At 42.3% G+C, this 16,689-nt stretch overlaps 1 protein-coding gene across 7 annotated transcripts in view; it reads right to left on the bottom strand.

The window, feature by feature from the left end:
* Sgms1 (sphingomyelin synthase 1) overlaps nt 1-16,689 on the bottom strand; it is a 265,051-nt gene that overhangs the window by 115,304 nt on the left and 133,058 nt on the right. For 6 of the 7 annotated variants that reach the window (XM_087907991.1, XM_087907994.1, XM_087907990.1 and 3 more), the window contains one exon: nt 8,605-8,647. The exons of the other annotated variant lie outside the window; for it this stretch is intronic. The gene's annotated coding sequence lies outside the window, so the exon portion shown is untranslated. The remainder of the gene's footprint in view (nt 1-8,604; nt 8,648-16,689) is intronic. 7 annotated transcript variants of the gene reach the window in all.

The raw sequence follows: 16,689 nt of genomic DNA, 5'->3' as shown, positions 1-16,689 counted from the left end.
TCAGTATAGGGATGAAAGAGCCACAAGTCACTTATTCCCCAGCCTGAGGGAAGGGAAAGGAGCAGGCAATGGTGCTTCCACTGACCTCACCAAAGGAGTCTTGGATCAGGAAGACTCCTCCCTGTCAATTACCTCCTTGCAGGCTCCACTCACAAAACCCCTGAGGAAGGCCTCTGGGCTAATGGAGAATAGTATCCACGCTTCTGTCTGTTACACACATGTCCTCCCAGGCCACAATCTTTGGCAACTTCCACTAAACTAGAATGTCAGGCTTTCAAATTTTCACATTTAAAACAAGAATATTAAAACTTTTGAAGAAAATCACATTTTATTTTAAAAAAGAAAGGGCAGAAATAGTTCTGGAGTTACCTCTTGACCCTAAGGAGGGCAGCTGTAAATTTAAGGTTCTGTTATCTGAGTGCAACACGTAATCTAACTACCGATCTGCTGTCCGTTCCTTTGATCTGAAAGCCAGTCAGCTAAGCCTTCATTGCTTGTAAAGTATAAAACTCTTCCTAGGTGCTGGGAACCTTTCTAAGAGGAAGAAAACACTCCTCTTCATGAGGAGTGGAGATTCTGACATGGCTACATTTGGTCTAGCTTGGCTTGTGTGCACCTGGGGAGCTCTGTACTTCCTCAGCATCTTTGCCTGGGATGTCCTTGCTCCAGATGTAAGCAGGCTCACCCTTCCCTATGCCTGTAGCTGGATGGTCCCTTCTAACACAAGACTTCATGGCTCCCATCTTCACACAAGGAAGGGCATGTTGACACACACACGCACACAGTATACACCTCTGCCTCCCCAACTGGCTCCCTCCCCCACCCTCATCAGGTATAACACACGGGTATTTTACATATATATAAGGAGCTTAGGATCTTTTTTACATTAAACTGAGTCCCACAACGTAGGTTTCAGACTTCCTGACAATTGTGATGGCTGACCTCTGTCCCCTAACCAAGGCCTACAACAGGAACTCTCAAGAAGTCTGAAGCTTCCTTAGACCAGTGGGGGCTACTGACCCAACCAGGGTTAAACTGTGGGAAATATTTAAACAACAAAAGAGGATGTGAAGAGTTTTAATTAACCAGCACTGTGAAAAAGAGGGCTAAACTACTTACGAATAAGATATGAGAGGTTTCGGGTCATAGACTGACTGCCCACCTCAAAGAAAGAAACAGAGGTTCCAAAATGAGCCTAGTTTTTTTTTTTTAAAAAAAAAAAACATTTTAAGCCAGGCATTAGCAGCACATGCCTTTAATCCCAGCACTGGAGAGGCAGAGGAAGGCAGATCTCTGTGAGTTCGAGGCCAACCTGTTCTACAAAAGAGTATTCCAGGACAGGCTCCAAAGCTACACAGAAAAACCCTGTCTTGAAAACAAAAACAAAACCCAACAACAATAAGAGAGATGAAAATTCGTGGCAATTATGCATCCCTCACCCGACAGTTCTCCTTCCAGCGTGGCCTCAAGTAACTAAGGAGTATGTCTACCCAACACCAGGCAGGTCATTTATTCTTTGGTCACAGGGAACATGGAAGACTTCGTGCCACTAAGAGCACATTATCAAAGGATATTTAAGCATGTAGAAGAAATGCATGCATTGTACAGGGTAAAATAAATATGAAAGACTTGTGATTTTAATTTTGTGTCTTATTTTTAAAAGTATACCTATTCATAGGTATAAGAATGGAAGCCTCTACACCAAAATACTTTTAAGTAGTGGTTTTTAATTTTCTTTTTATTTTGTTCTGTTTGTTTGATGGAGTAAAGGCCTCTTTATGTAGCCCTGGCTGTTCCGGAACTCACGTCATAGACCATGGCTGGCCTCAAAAGAGATCCTCCTGCCTCTGCCTCCCGAGCACTAGGAATGATGGCGTGTGCCCTACTGAGAAGACTAAACTTGGCTCGCACACCTCACAAGTAGACACACCCTCCAAGTCTAAACTGAAATGACCCTGCTCTAAGGAAGCCCCAGGTCCAGAAAGAAGTCCCCACTGCTCCAAGGAGAATGTTGTCACCACACCACAGCTTCAGAATGCCTCTATGTGGATGTGATCTGCAAGATAATTCCCAGGGGTGGCTGTCACTCCTGTGTGCAGTCAGCGAGGCAGCGCTAAGCAGTCTGGGAAATCAGATGGGTCTCCGATCAAGTCTGGGCTCCTTCATCTTCTAAGGGGATGATCTCTGGCAGCTTCACCACCTCACAAGCCTCAGGTTGGTCTCTCAGTGAGCAGCTAAGATTTTTCTGAGATTTTGATGACAAACTAAAATATTCATCTGTGGGGCTGGGAGTGGCTCGGTGACAGGGTACTTCCCTGTCATGGAAGAGGCACCTGGGTTCAATTCTCAGTACCAGGGGTAGGAAGGAAAAAACAATGATTAAAATATTTATCAGGACAAATAGTTATTGTTAGCTCATTAACATTCCTACAGCCTAAATATATAGGCTTTTAACCTAATTTTAAAATAAACATAACACAGAATGAATGTCATGTCCCTAAATTCCAAGTCTGAGTCCTTCAGGACAACCTCTTGAGAGTCACCAATCTGACTCGCATGGTATCTAAGTGGATGCCTTTCTTGTTTTTCACTTGGTTATATCTACAGTGCTAGGTTTCTCCCCCAGGCTACGATAAACCTCAGTTCCAGGGGCCCTCTGCTAAAATGGATTAATCGCTGAACTAAGTTTGTGAACTGCATAAGATTTCTAGGAAAACCTCATTGTTTCTTCTCCAGTATCAGCCTCACTAAGTTCACACAGAAAGGACAGGGTGATGATGACTATGTCACCAGACACCACAGCAGAGCCTGCATCAGAAATAGAAACACTTTTAATAAGGTCTCATAACAACCATTTCCGCAAATGATGAAAATAGTGTTGAAAATTCCTCAAGAATTAAACACATATTCTTAAATTCAGCTTCAAAAGGACGTGGCAGCACACAGTGCCATTTCCAGATGATGGAGTACAGTCCACGACACAGATCAGAGTCCAGAGACAATGGAGTGTAGAACACATCACAGATCCCAAGCCCAGAGATAATGGAGTACAGTCCACAGCACAGATCCCGATCCCAGAGACAATGGAGTGTAGAACACAGCACAGATCCCAAGCCCAGAGAGCTCCAGTATTGACCAGGGTAAAGTTCAAAAGCCAATAAAAGTTTATTTGGAGGACACACATTTGCTGAGATTCCACACAAACTGCCCTGTTCCCAGAAGAGACACCAATGCAGTGTCCAGCCAGAAATTCCCCAGCAACACCTGGCCAGAGTCAACCTCACTGATTCTTTGTTATGCCACAGGCAATGGGAAGGGCTACAAAGGAAGGGACTGAGTCAGAGCTAACAGTAACACTCAGGTTAGAGAACAGACTGGCATGTTCCAGTCCTAAGCACTGGCCCCATTCCCACAGGACACGGTGCCTGACTCTCTACATCCGGGTAGGCATGCCAGGTTCTGCCAACGACTGTTTCGATTCTAGCAAGCGGTTCTTTTGCAATAATTGTCATGTGTGCTTTCCGAGGCAGGTCTTGCCAGGTGTCAAGTTTCCCAGCCAGATAATGGGATATATTACTAGGAACTCAAAGGTGACCTTAGACCATGGGGACAGTGTGAGATTAACTCTGAAATAGCATCGTAAAATTCCAAAGCTAAAAGAACCTTATAAATGCAGAAGAATGGCTCAACAGAAATAATAACACTAGGATGGTAAATAATTTGAAAACAACAACATAACATTCCAATAGTCCCGCTCTACCCCCTTAGCTTCAGTTTTTCCGTTTTGTGCTGTTTTCATTTTTATTAACATAAAACAGATATAACTCATCTTTTCTTAATTAAAAACTAAATCCTTAACCTTTGTAGTGGTTTGAACAAGAATAACGCTGGCAGTTGGTGGAACTGTTTGGGAAAGATTGAGAGGTGTCTTATAGGACAAAGTGTGTCATTTGCTGACAGCCATGAAGGTCAGGGACTCACCGTCTGAAACTCTAAGCGGGACCCCAATCAAATGTGTTCTTTTGTAAATTGCCTTAGTCACAGTATCACTACGCAGTTACTAAGACACTCACCTTCCTTCTTCCTTTTTCCTTCCCGTTTAGAATCTCTAAGCCTCCATCTAAATCTTTTTGAGGTTCACATGAAGCTCATGATGAATCCAAGGCCTTTCTAAGCCTCAACCTCAAATGTTCAAGAAGCCATGCCTGAACCCTACACTGAAATGTCCAGAGCATTGGGCAGGCTAACATGCTGAGCTGCTCCCTCTTTGGTGGGGCTGAGATTGAGTGAGAGCCTCCCAGATGCTAGGCATATGCTCTACTGCTGAGTCACACCCCAGCCTGCTGGGAATAAACGGCTCAAAGGGCAAAAGCAGCCACCCTCTTGACAGTTCCTTAGAACCTAGTGCTGGCCTCTTGTAAGCGATCATGTTCAGTCCAACATGGTGGTGCACTCCTTTAATCCCAGCACTTGGGAGGAATACAAGTTTCTCTCTCTCTCTCTCTCTCTCTCTCTCTCTCTCTCTCTCTCTCTCTCACACACACACACACACACACACACACACACACACACAGAGAGAGAGAGAGAGAGAGAGAGAGAAAAGAAAGACAGATAGAAGGAGAGAGAAACAAAGAAAGGAAGAAAAAATCATGTTCAACCTACTATAGCCATAAACAGTCACAAAGTAGCAGCTGTTCTCCATATTAGACAAAGTTTTAAAGCCTAATCCCCTTCCACGGTAAATAGCATTCACTTACAGCTTAGTGGGAATACAGAGACACACTCTCATTTATTATATAAAGAACATCACCTCTTAATAAAAGCAACACACAGCCTATAAATCCAAAGTCAAAGCCCCGTGGCTTTATCTCAATAAAAGGGAAATCATAAATTCAAACTTTCACTAAAATAAAAAGGAAATAATAAATCCAAAAAGGAAACAATAAATTCATATTGCTTCATATGGGAAAAGTCTCAGTTTACCTTGATATTGAAATAATAGTTGGAAAGTAAATGCGCTACTGTTGGCTCCAGGTCCTGGTGCATCACATGTCAAATGACTACCAAAAGGAAAGCAAACATGTTGGGGATGAAGCCAAGGGGCAGAGCACTTGCTTGGCATGCCCAAGGTCTTGGCTCAGTTCCTAGCAACACAAGGTAAATTAAAAAATAAATAAATAAATAAATAAAACAGATGGAAAAGAAATGGATTTGTGAATTATTTCTGGAGTACCTTTTCTAAGTCTTCCAAGTGTTAACTTTTAAAAACAGTACTTTGGGATTGTGGGTGGCCATTGCGACTGACCTGTCTGCCCTGCTTCTTTTCAACTTGCCATTAAAATGATAGGATAGCAAAATAATGACAAATCCATAAAGAGAGAAGAAATGAAAGCCCCACCACAGAAGATAAGGGACACTGGGGCACTGTGCATACTGGAAAGCAGGGCAGCTGTGGAGCCTGAGAAACCAAAGCACAGTCACTGAAGTTCCCTCAGGGCTGAGGACAGAGGGACCAAAATAACACTGAAAAGGCAGTCTGCCTAAGTCTACAGAAAAACAATGCTTAGACGCTTACCTTATACCATTTATAAAAAATTAAGTCAAAATGGAGTTGAGCTGTAAAAGATCTAAAACTAAAATTCCTAGAAGAAAATGCAAGAACAAAGGTTCAAAGCATGTAATTTGTCAACAGATTTCTTGGTTGTTGCTGTAAGAATTCCTACTGCCAGTAGCCTTTAAGTTACTCGCCCCACATTGGGCGACAGATGGAGAAGGACGCTTACAAGAAATCCCACACCAGTCCTTCTTCAGGTTGTGACACCAAAGACCCAGGCAACAACAGCAAAACAGACCAGGATTAAATCCAATGTAAAAGCTTCTGCACAGCAAAGGAAGAAATCAACAGAGTGGAAGGCAAGCTGCAGAGCAGGAGGCTGTATTGGCAAACCATGAATCTGAAAGTTATGAACAGCCAAATGTAAAGATCTCTTAGCACTCAACAACAAAAACCCTAAATAACCAAAAATTTATGCACAGACATCTCCCTGGATGACAAACACATGGTCGACTGTACATGAATAGATGTTCAGCATCACTCATCAGGGTAGGCAAGTCAAAAGCAAAACCAAATGCGGCTGCCCACATATTAGAATGGCAACTATCAAAAACAGACAATGACAAGTGTTGACAAGACTGTGGAGAAACTGGAACCCGTGTGCACTCTTAGAAATGTAAAATGGTACAACTGGTTTGGAGCACACACAGACAATGCCTCAAAAGTTAAACAGAGAACTATCATATGATCTAGTTCATGAAGTAGATCTGAAAGAATTGAAAATAAGATTTTGAAGAGATATTTGCATATCAGTATTCATTATGACAGTTTTAGCAATAACCAAGATTAGAAGACACCATACTATATGTCTACTAACAAATAACTGGGTAAGGAAAATATGATTGAGCTGTCAATGGAATAGTATTCAGTCCTCAGAAAGAAGATTCTATCATGTACTGCTCCATGCACGAACGGTCAGGTCATTAGGAAGCAACTAGCCTCAAAGAGACAACAGATTCCAGGGACAAAGGAAAAGAAATAAAGATGGTTTCCAGGGGCTAGAGGGAGGGAGAAGGAACCATTACTCCATAGATAAGTAATAATTTTCCAAGATGAAAAATGTCTCAAGATCCTTTATATAAAAGATGTAATTAACATCTATTGTGTTAATAGGTAATTAACACTATTACCTCATACTAAACATGACCAAGATGGTGAGTGATGTGATTTATATTTTATTAATCACAGGAAAAGGGGAATGGGGAGATTATCCTGGATTATCTAAATGGATCCACTGCAGTCAAAGAGTTTTGAGAAAGGTAAAAGGGTAGGGAGAGGAGCGGGTCAGAATCGTACAGTGTCAGAAGTAGTTGATCCATCATTTCTGACTTTGGTGACAGAAGAGAGCAAGAAGGTCATCAAACTGATGCTAAGTGAAAAACTACAAATACCAGGGAAAGTGAGGGAGGGGAGAGGGAGGGGAAAGAAGAAGAAAAAGGAAAGAGGTATTGTGGAAGGGAGCCCCCAGCACAGAATTTCTGAATTCTTTTTAGGATAAGGAAAAGTGTTAACCAATTCCTGGAGGCATAAAACACCCCCATGCAGCCAACTAGGAAGCAGAATGGCTGTTACGTGATGACATATACCACAATACTCTGCCAAAACCAAATAATTATCACAACTCAGCAAATATTAATACTTAAATGCAGTCTAGAACACAGCTGCACTAAGAGAAATGTAAATCGGGACATAGTGGTACATATCTAGTAGTCCTAGACACTGAGATAGGAGGACTCTAAGTTTGAGGTCAGCATAAGCCCACAGTCTCTCCTACCCCTCATAAAAGGAGAGAAGAAAGTGGAGGAAGAAGACAAGTAAAAGAGAAGTGGGTGGGGGTAGGAATGGCAAGTGAATCCCAGCAGTCAAGGGTCACCTTTAAATCTTCATCAGGAAATAGACAGATATCTAACATTCTTGAAGAAACCACTAAAGTAACACTTAAAGCATTTTCCATTTTTTGAAACAGATACATGAATACCAGAAAATACAGTCAAAAAAACTGAATGGTCTATCTTTAGTCAAAGGGGAGATGGAAAACTATTAACCATTGTGCTGGATAGTTTTCTATCAATTTGACATAAGATAAAGTCATCTGAGAGGAAGGAACCTCAGTTAAGAAAATGCCTTCATAAGATCAGGTTGTAGGCAAGCATGTAAGGTATTTTCTTAATTAGTGATTGATGGGAGAGAGCCCAGCACATTGTGGGTATTGATATCCCTGGGCTGGTGGCCAAGGGTTCTATAAGAAAGCAGGCTGAATAAGCCACAGAGAGCAAGCTAAAAAGCAGCACCCTTCCAATGCTTCTGCATCGGTTCCTGCCTCCAGGTTCCTGTCCTAACTTCCCTCAATGATAAACAGCAATATGAAAATACAAGCTGAGATAAACCCTTTCCTACCCAAGTTGCTTTGGTCATGGTATTTCATCATAGCAATAGTAACCCTAACTAAGACATCAATGTATACACAACAACTTTAAAAATAAATAAAATGAACAAGGAGAACAAAAAAACAAGAAAACAAAGGAGAAAAGATAGTGAGCTCATAAAAGCAGTTATATAAACTGTTCCAAATGGATGTCCTGAATGTTTACCAGTCCAAAGAATGAAGACAGCAACTGTCCTACATTACACAAATGGATACTTGCAGTTTAGACTCAGGTGCCAGCATCATTCAAAGAGTCCATAAAGTCTGGATGGCAAACAGCGAACAAGCCATACTATGCTGTGCGAAGTGCAGTCAACACTCTGAAACATGACTCTTACAATGAAAATGCTGATGCAACTTATTCAATTACATAATTGAAAGAATAGTATATAAATACGTGCTTGTTCAATATACATATATAACTGGTTAATTAGGTGGAATATATGTTTGACTACTTCATCTGTAGTACTCACAATCTTTAAATATTCAAGTTGGCCATGATCGTTTCTTTAGAACGTCTCAGAAGACAGACACCAGAACATAAAAGAATTAAGCATCCATTTACCTCAGTCATGCTGCTACTTTTCTTCATCAGTCTTCCATCCAGTCTAGAAGAAAATAAGTAAATTAAAGTACATTCTTCATACAATGAGCTGCTTATAAGGAAAAAACCAAGGTCATCACTACCCCCCTCCTTATCTGCCCACTGAGAATAAATGTTCTTCCCTCCATGCCAACATCACCCCAGTTATCCTGGTAGAGAGACCAGGTTTGGGACTGGGCAAACGAGCAGAGCAAGCCTGTGTCTGGTGCATTCCAGCCCCGTCGGAGGACATATCATCAGACTTCCAGGCATGCACATAATGACGCAGCCCCTTTCCATTCACATTAACTGCTAACTTACTATTGAAACTGATATGGTGGGCAAGCACATTTTTCAAACTGTAAAGATTAGAACTCTGGCAGAAAAGGATAGTGAGATGTTTAGAGTTTCCTTTGTATCGTAACACGATCAACAGCAGCTCAGTGGAATAAGCAAGACACATGGAGGTGCCCGTGATCAAAGAACCTGTACACAGATGTGAACTCTGGACAAAACACTTAGGCATGCTTCTTTGACCTACTTCAGCAGATTTTCTCAACTAAATCAAACATGACCCTTTCAACATGCATGTGTGAATAATGAAATTTAAGATACATGTATGTGAATCAAAATACTACAGAGAGACAGTACCTTTAAAAATGGCAGCCTGGCACAGTGGCACATGCTTATTTTTAATTTAAATTTAACACTCAAAAAACTGAGTAGAACTATTAAGTCCGAGGCCAGTCTTGGCAACAGAGTGAATTTAAGAACAACCTAACCTACACATTGAGACCTTGTCTCAAAATAAATATGGTGTAGGAGGTCCTTCTGTCTATGTGTTGTTTTTATTGGTTAATGAATAAAGAAACTGCTTTGCCCTGTAGCAAGGCAGAACTTAGCTAGGTGGGGAAAACTAAATTGAATGCTGGGAGAAAGAAGGTGGAGTCAATGAGATGCCATATAGCTGCCAGACACAGACACATGGAACTTTGCCAGTAGGCCATGAGCCTACTGGTAAAATATAAAATAATGGAAATGGGTTAATTCTAGATGTAAGAGTTAGCTAACAATACACTTAAGCTATTGGCCAAGCAGTATTGCAAATAATATAGTTTCTGTGTGATTGTTTTGGGGGTCTGGGCAGCCAGGAACTAACTAGTGGCCTCTTATAACAAAATACATTAAATAAACCACATTTAAAAATTAATAAACATTTGTAGTACTGTCACACATACAAATGAAAAACAATAAAGAAAGGAAAGGAAAGGAAGGGAAAGGAAGAAAGAAGGAAGGAAAAAAGAAAGGAAGGAAGGAAGGGAGAAAGGGAGGGAGAAAGGGAGGAAGGAAGGACAGAGTCTGGCTTTGAACACACAGGTTCTGCCTGGAGGCAGATACATGGACCCTTATTACTCAGAAAAGTGTTTGAGTTTGAGAATCCATATAACTGGACCAAAACTAAAGATTTTAAGGAAAAAAAAGTAGAGGGTAGCTGGCTGAGATCTAATCCTATTCAGGAAGATGCTGTCATGCTAAGGATAAAAGTGCTTTGGCTGATGGGTGGCCAATGGCAGGGTCTCCAGAAACTATGACAGGATGTTGTTCATGACAGACAGCAGGGAAAGGGTCTTCCAATTAGGAAGCAAGACTGAACTGTTGAAGATAACAAGGGGGGAAGAGAAAAATAAGAATAAGGAGACTGCCAAAGTGAGGTTGATTTCCCTTCTACAGGTAAACAACAAACTCTATAGTAAAGATAACATGACTTATACATGGTGGAAATTAGACCAAGTTACTAATGTACCGCTCCCCTGGTCTTCCAAGTCCCAGAGCAAATGCTGAAGTTTGGTTCCCTCCAGTTCATAGGAACCAAGAATCTCCAAACAGCGCAACTGCGTTAGTAGGTGAGGCAAGCTGTACCAGGCAGGGCCACTGATGCTATCAACAAAGGACACGTGTTCACAGGAATAAACACACATGGTTGGATATAGGATCTGGCATGTAGTCCCTGCCCAAGCGCCACTCAAATCAGAAGGTTCGTGTCATTCTGAACCCATTCTTAACAAATTACCCACAAACCCAATGACCATCTCTGTGCAGCAGGCACACTAGCCGCTCTATACCTCGGAGAAGACCTTTCAAAAGAAACCTCCCTACATCCCAACTGCTAGTTCTGAAACCTGCTAGATGGCCCAACTATTCTCCTACAGCCTCTCTGTAACAAGAGACACCAGAAGAACACAGTGTCCCTCATGGGCAGCTGCTCATGTACTCGGGTATGACCAGTTACTGAGGAACCCCGAGAACTCCACCTTCCAACAACGTGCCAAGCCTCTGTGAATATTTCCTTTGTATAATAAGTAATTTCAAAGAGCAGGGTCAAAACAGGAACATAGTTCAAAAAGGGAAGTTTCTGTTATGTCACTTGAAGGACCAAAAAAAAGCAGTAACTACTTTAAAAAGACAGTGTGTGTGTGGTAGCCAAGATAAGTGCTTGAAAAGGTTCTCCTGCATCCTCAATGATGAAGATAAAACTGGACCTCAATTGCAATCACAGACTGTCACATAAGACATGCCCTTCAGTCCCTGAAGGCATGGGGTAGAGTGCTGAAGGAAGTCTTGAAGCCACAACCTAATCAGATGGAGACAACTCAGAGGCTACGCAACCTCTCTGGGGTGATACCAGGAGAGGGGGGAAAGGCCCTAAGTCACACTTACTGAACTACTTGGGCTCTAGCGACCATGACAGCGCTGGCTTCCTGATGAAAGCCCCCAAGACTGTCTCAAACCATTCAGTAACGCTTCTGTCTTCTAGTTCCAAGTTATTTGAACTCTGATCTTAAGAAAGGTGTTGGCGGGTGGCGGGGGGAGGGGGGTCCCATCTCCTTGTGCGATGGTAAAAGTGTTTTGCTAGTAAGGAACTTGAGGACAGGGAGAACAGGAGGCCTGGATCCACTCATTATAAATGAGCTGTCCTATGAGGACAGCGGCTCAACTCTGAGGGCAGTCAGAGAACCCTGGGGAGTTTCCTTGTGTGAGCCTCAGCGCGGCCAAAGAGCAGGCTTGCTTTGGCAATGGAGGTGTTTTGTGACGACACAAATCTTCCTGGGACTAGATAAGCAGGTAACCCATAGACCAGACATGCACGGATGAACGGCTACAGAATGGAAATCCCCAATTCTCCTTGCAGCTGTGACTTTAAACATTCATTTAGGACCCAGACAAAAAAGAGAAACTAAACAAGACCTGAACAATGACACCATCGACAGATTAACATGGAAAGGAGAATGCTCAGGAGGTCCAACCCGAGAGGAAGAGTTACAGACAACTGGGGACTGCTGAGTCCCAGCAGGAGAAATGGTCTTCCCAGGGGAACAGCCCCCTAACTGGTTATCCAACACCAACTGGTCAACCCTGAGATCACATACACACAAGTAACATTACACAGAATGAACAGACATTTTGGTGTGTGTGTGTGTGTGTGTGTGTGTGTGTGTGTAAAGAATTAAAGAAAAAGAGACCATCCGTGAATTTGAAAGAGAGTATGGATGGGGAGAATGAATGGTGGGGGGGAGGAATGGAAAGAAGAGAGGAATAAGGGAAAATGTAACTATAATCTGCAAATAGTAATATTTTTAAGGTAAGGCAGAAATCATTGTGGACATGAACCCAGTGACAGGTAGGAGATTGCAGGTGGGGGTTCTCCTACTCCTTAGAATTCTGGTATGACAATGTTTAAATGCCTCGGAGCTTACTACTGCTGATTTTCTCCCAAGAAAAAGACACCACAGTAGAAAAAGACCCAAGAGCAGAAAGGAGTGGACATAAGAGCCACAGCTGAGGAAGGAAAAACTGAAAGCATACAGGACTTTGTATGACATGAGCAAGATCCTATTTTACATTTGGAGGGCTGGCCCTTTCAAATCTTCCTACAACAGGAAATGCCAAGATTTTTCTTTTTTCTTTCTTTCTTTCTTTTTCCTTCCTTCCTTCCTTCCTTTTCTTTTTTTTTTCTTTGTTTTTCTTTTTCAGACAGTGTCTCTCTGTAGCTTTGGTGCATGTCCTGGAACTAGCTCTTATAGACCAGGTTGGCCTTGAACTCACAGAGATCCGCCAGCCTCTGCCTCCCAAGTTCTGGGATTAAAGGCGTGCCCCATCACCGCCCGCCCGACTGTGTCAAGGTTTCTTTGCAGGATGGCCATCTGATTGGCTGGCCTGCTGGTCAGTTGGTTAGCCACAGGCAATGGCTCAGAAGCAACATTGAGGGACAGTAGCATTGTGTCAGCACTGTGTGCCATGCACAGACAATGTAGAAATGCAGCAAGCATGCTTTGTTTCTGCAGCCCAATGCAAGCCGATTTCAGTTATTCATTCTTGGAGGGAGATGATGGGTAATTAGACATCAAAAGTATAGAGAGCGGTAATGGCATAAGAACAATTTAAATACATTTTCCCACTAAGACTGTACTTTATTACAACAATTTCTTAAAAGCTGAAAAAATCTTTCTTACAAGCAATACATTCTGTAAATTAAGAGTCTGACTTTAAAAATCATAAAAGACAAAATATAAAGACAGGTTAATCAGGACACTAGCACCCCAGTAAAGACAGATTAACCAAGTCACTAGTACCCCAGTGAAGATAGTTTAACCAGGCCACTAGCACCCCAGTGAACACAGGTTAGTTAACCAGGCCGCTAGTACCCCAGTGAAGACAGTTTAACCAGGCCACTAGCACCCCAGTGAGCACAGGTTAACCAGTTCACTAGCACCCCAGTGAAGACAGGTAATCCAGGACCTCCCTGCCCTCTCTCTAATAAGTGAAGAAGAGTCTTTACAACCTCTGCCATCTCTCTTAAGGTTCAGCTTCTGTAGGCTGGAAGGTTTGGTCTCCCTCTATAGCACTGATTCTCAACCTTCCTAACACTATGACCCTGTAATACAATTTCCCAAGTTGTGATGACCCCCAACCATAAAATTATTTTCATTGCTACTTCATAACTGTAATTTTTCTATTCTTGTGGTTTGTAATATACATATCGGATATGCAGGATATCTGATACGTGACCCCAAAGAATGTCACGGTCCACGGGTAGAGAGCTGCTAGTCCACACTGGCCCACGGCTTCCTGCTGCCAGCCCTCCTCTCAGGAAAATCATCCCGATGTCGTCCTCTCCCCTTCAGTGCGTGGTCTTAGCTGTTTGAGACTAACCAAGAGAACACGCAAGGGATAACTTGGGTGTCTTCTCCCAAGTTTTGTTGAAACTGCCAGAATTCCCAGAAAGTCAGGTTTCTCCTGGGAAACAGAGTGCTCTCTTCTCTGAGGGGATAGGATGTGTTGTAAAGGAAAACACACAACTTTCTCAAGTACCCCGTGGTGTACCCTTTCTCAGCTTGCCTCTGAATCTGGCTTTCCTTCCTTTTTCCTCAGGAAGGAACAGTTGACTACAGGGTTTGTGAGCAGGGACACCCTAAGGGGAAGACAGAGTTAGCGATCACCATCTGCTAAAATGTAGGAATTGAAGGAAAAGATTTGGGGCCACGGGGACTCGAGCGAGATAGGACGCCTGCTTAAGGAAAGTGTAGAAACGACTGTGTACCAGGAACTGGTGAAGAAATGTCCTGGATGACACACACTGATGAAAGCCCGGAAGCAGCGGAGGCTGGAATGTGTCCTGGAACACTCCTTCTCATCAAGTGAGCAGGTTCCAGGAAGGAAAAGGCACTTCATCACTTCATTGGGCAGAGGTGGGGACACACAGACATGACAAACTGAAAGCACCAAGGTAAACGAACAACAACAGCAAACATGACTACTCCCTGCAAGGGGTCTCATCTGAACCCACGAGCCAAGACTGCTAGGCCAAGAAACACTCTTCTGTGGTTCACTGTTGGGAACTGTTGGTATGGGATGAAGAACACAGGGTCTTCTTGATCCAAGAAGATATAGTTCTCACGTTCTAGTGTGAACTAAATATGGATGACCATGGCTCGTGAAAATGAAATCAGGCAGCCCCAAATACCACGTTCTAAAGTAGTGAACAGAGTAGTAGAACGAAAGGAAGTCACACATGAAGCTAGTGACATGTTAGTATATTCCAAAATGTTTCGCCTAATAATCACAAGGATGTACGGTCAAACATGTAGGTGGGCAATGACAAGCTAGCTATTAAGGGAGCTAACAAAAGCCCAAGATAATTTGGCTCCAGAACTACAAAATTCTAATCAGTCAATTGGCCTCATAGAATCTTTAATATGTATTTAGCTTTTGTTCTTGGAACTTCTGTCCGCGATCTCGAAGGGGTTTGTTTTTAACAACACTGGCCTTTCCAGGAAGCAAAACCTCAATCCCTGTGTCACCTTTTGAAGGCCCAAATGTGCCTTTGGTTCCTGAAGCTTTCACTGAGAAATGTACAAGCTGAGATGATTTCCTGCACCATATCTTGCTAGAGTGACCTCAGTAACATGCCAGGCCTCCAATGTCATGGGTAGCGTGAGTTGCCTTTAAAGTTCTGCCAATAGGAGTGCCAAAATACCCTTCCTGGGCTCACTGGAACACAGTTTCCTCAGGGCAGGCGTCACACTGCCTTTATGCTTAAAATGCAGGAGATCCTGGTCAGTACCTGGTAAATGCCAGCATGTCTGTCTGCTATCAGTTACATTAAAGCAAACCAAGTTTCTCAGTTCACTGGTGAAACCATCTGTACTTCAAAAACGTATTGCTGTGTGATTGCCCTCTCTCTCCTTTCCGGGCCTAGCAAGAGTGATAGAAATAACTCACAGCAATGAACAAATTACCTACCTGACCTTATTTGGTCTTCAGTATTTTTAATCAAACGATAAATATGTAAATATACACACAAGTAAATCTTTGATTTAGGTAGTTAATTACCTCCATGTTACATTTGAATAATAGTGTCTTCTATTTTATAGCTCCCTTTTTTAAAAAAGAAAAGGATTAAAAATTGTAGATTCTTTTCATTTTCCAAACCAACCCTTATCTATTATAGTCTAAGTAGCTTCCATTTGAAATTAGTGACACTGCCTCCCTCATCAGAGTCCCTAGAACACAAGTTATATATCCTACCTCATAACCCAAAGCCCATAGTCCAGTGACTTAATAACTGTCGTAGAAACAAATCTAAGAGTCTTGCCTTTTGAAGCCAAGTTCTTTTAAGACATGGAGAAGAATAGGTGTTTACCAGAAATCAGAAGAACAATGAGAACCTGGTCATTTAAAGTGCTTTTGAAATACTTTGAAGTAACATCTTCAAAAGAAAATTCCACATGAATTAGCAAGCCAAGATACCATAACAAAGTGTGCCAACGGCACACACAAAGACACTTGTGTTCCTCAGAAGGGCAAAGATAGCAAACAAGAGCAGAGCGTAAGATGAACTAACAATTCCTGTTTGCCCCGGACACAATGAAAATAAAATGGCTCAGAGGATTACCTCAGGGCCAGAGCACACATTTACTGGTTCAGTCCCGGGCACTGCCCTCTCCCCAAAACTCCACCCCATAAAAGTGTGTGTGCATATGTAAAATTCTTTCTCAAGGCATACTAAGGAAAATGTTTCAAACCAAAAATCGGCAAACTTTCTCAAGTAGCGTGCAGGGTATGGCTCACCTACTCTTCTTGGGGAATTCAACCACACCCTCAGATCCAGATGTCTCTTAACTGCCATTGCTGCACTGCCTGATACACGCACAGACACTGCTGACTAAACCTGAAAATATTACTGACTCAAAAAAAGAGTCCTTTATAAAATGCCCAAAAGGCATGGTTTCTAAAAGGATGGGATCTACAATGAGGCTCTCTGCCTCAAGAGCCAAATATGAGTAAGTCTACAAGAACCTAGATGCATGGTAAACGGTCCTGAGGGACACTTAATGTCACAGGCCAAGTGTGTACAGAACCTAACTGGTCCCCAGTCTGCTCTTGGTCTGGAATCCTTACATCCTAATCTTTTCTTGAGAAAAATACAGCATGACTTTTGCAACCAAGAAAATACCCAAAATACACAGCTAATGATTTAAAAGAAAAAAAAAACTAAATTAAATTTAC

This window comes from Myodes glareolus, chromosome 7, assembly GCF_982192425.1.
Source record: "Myodes glareolus chromosome 7, mMyoGla1.1, whole genome shotgun sequence".
In the NCBI taxonomy this organism is placed as follows: Eukaryota; Metazoa; Chordata; class Mammalia; order Rodentia; family Cricetidae; genus Myodes; species Myodes glareolus.
This window is presented reverse-complemented; position numbering and strand designations above follow the sequence as displayed.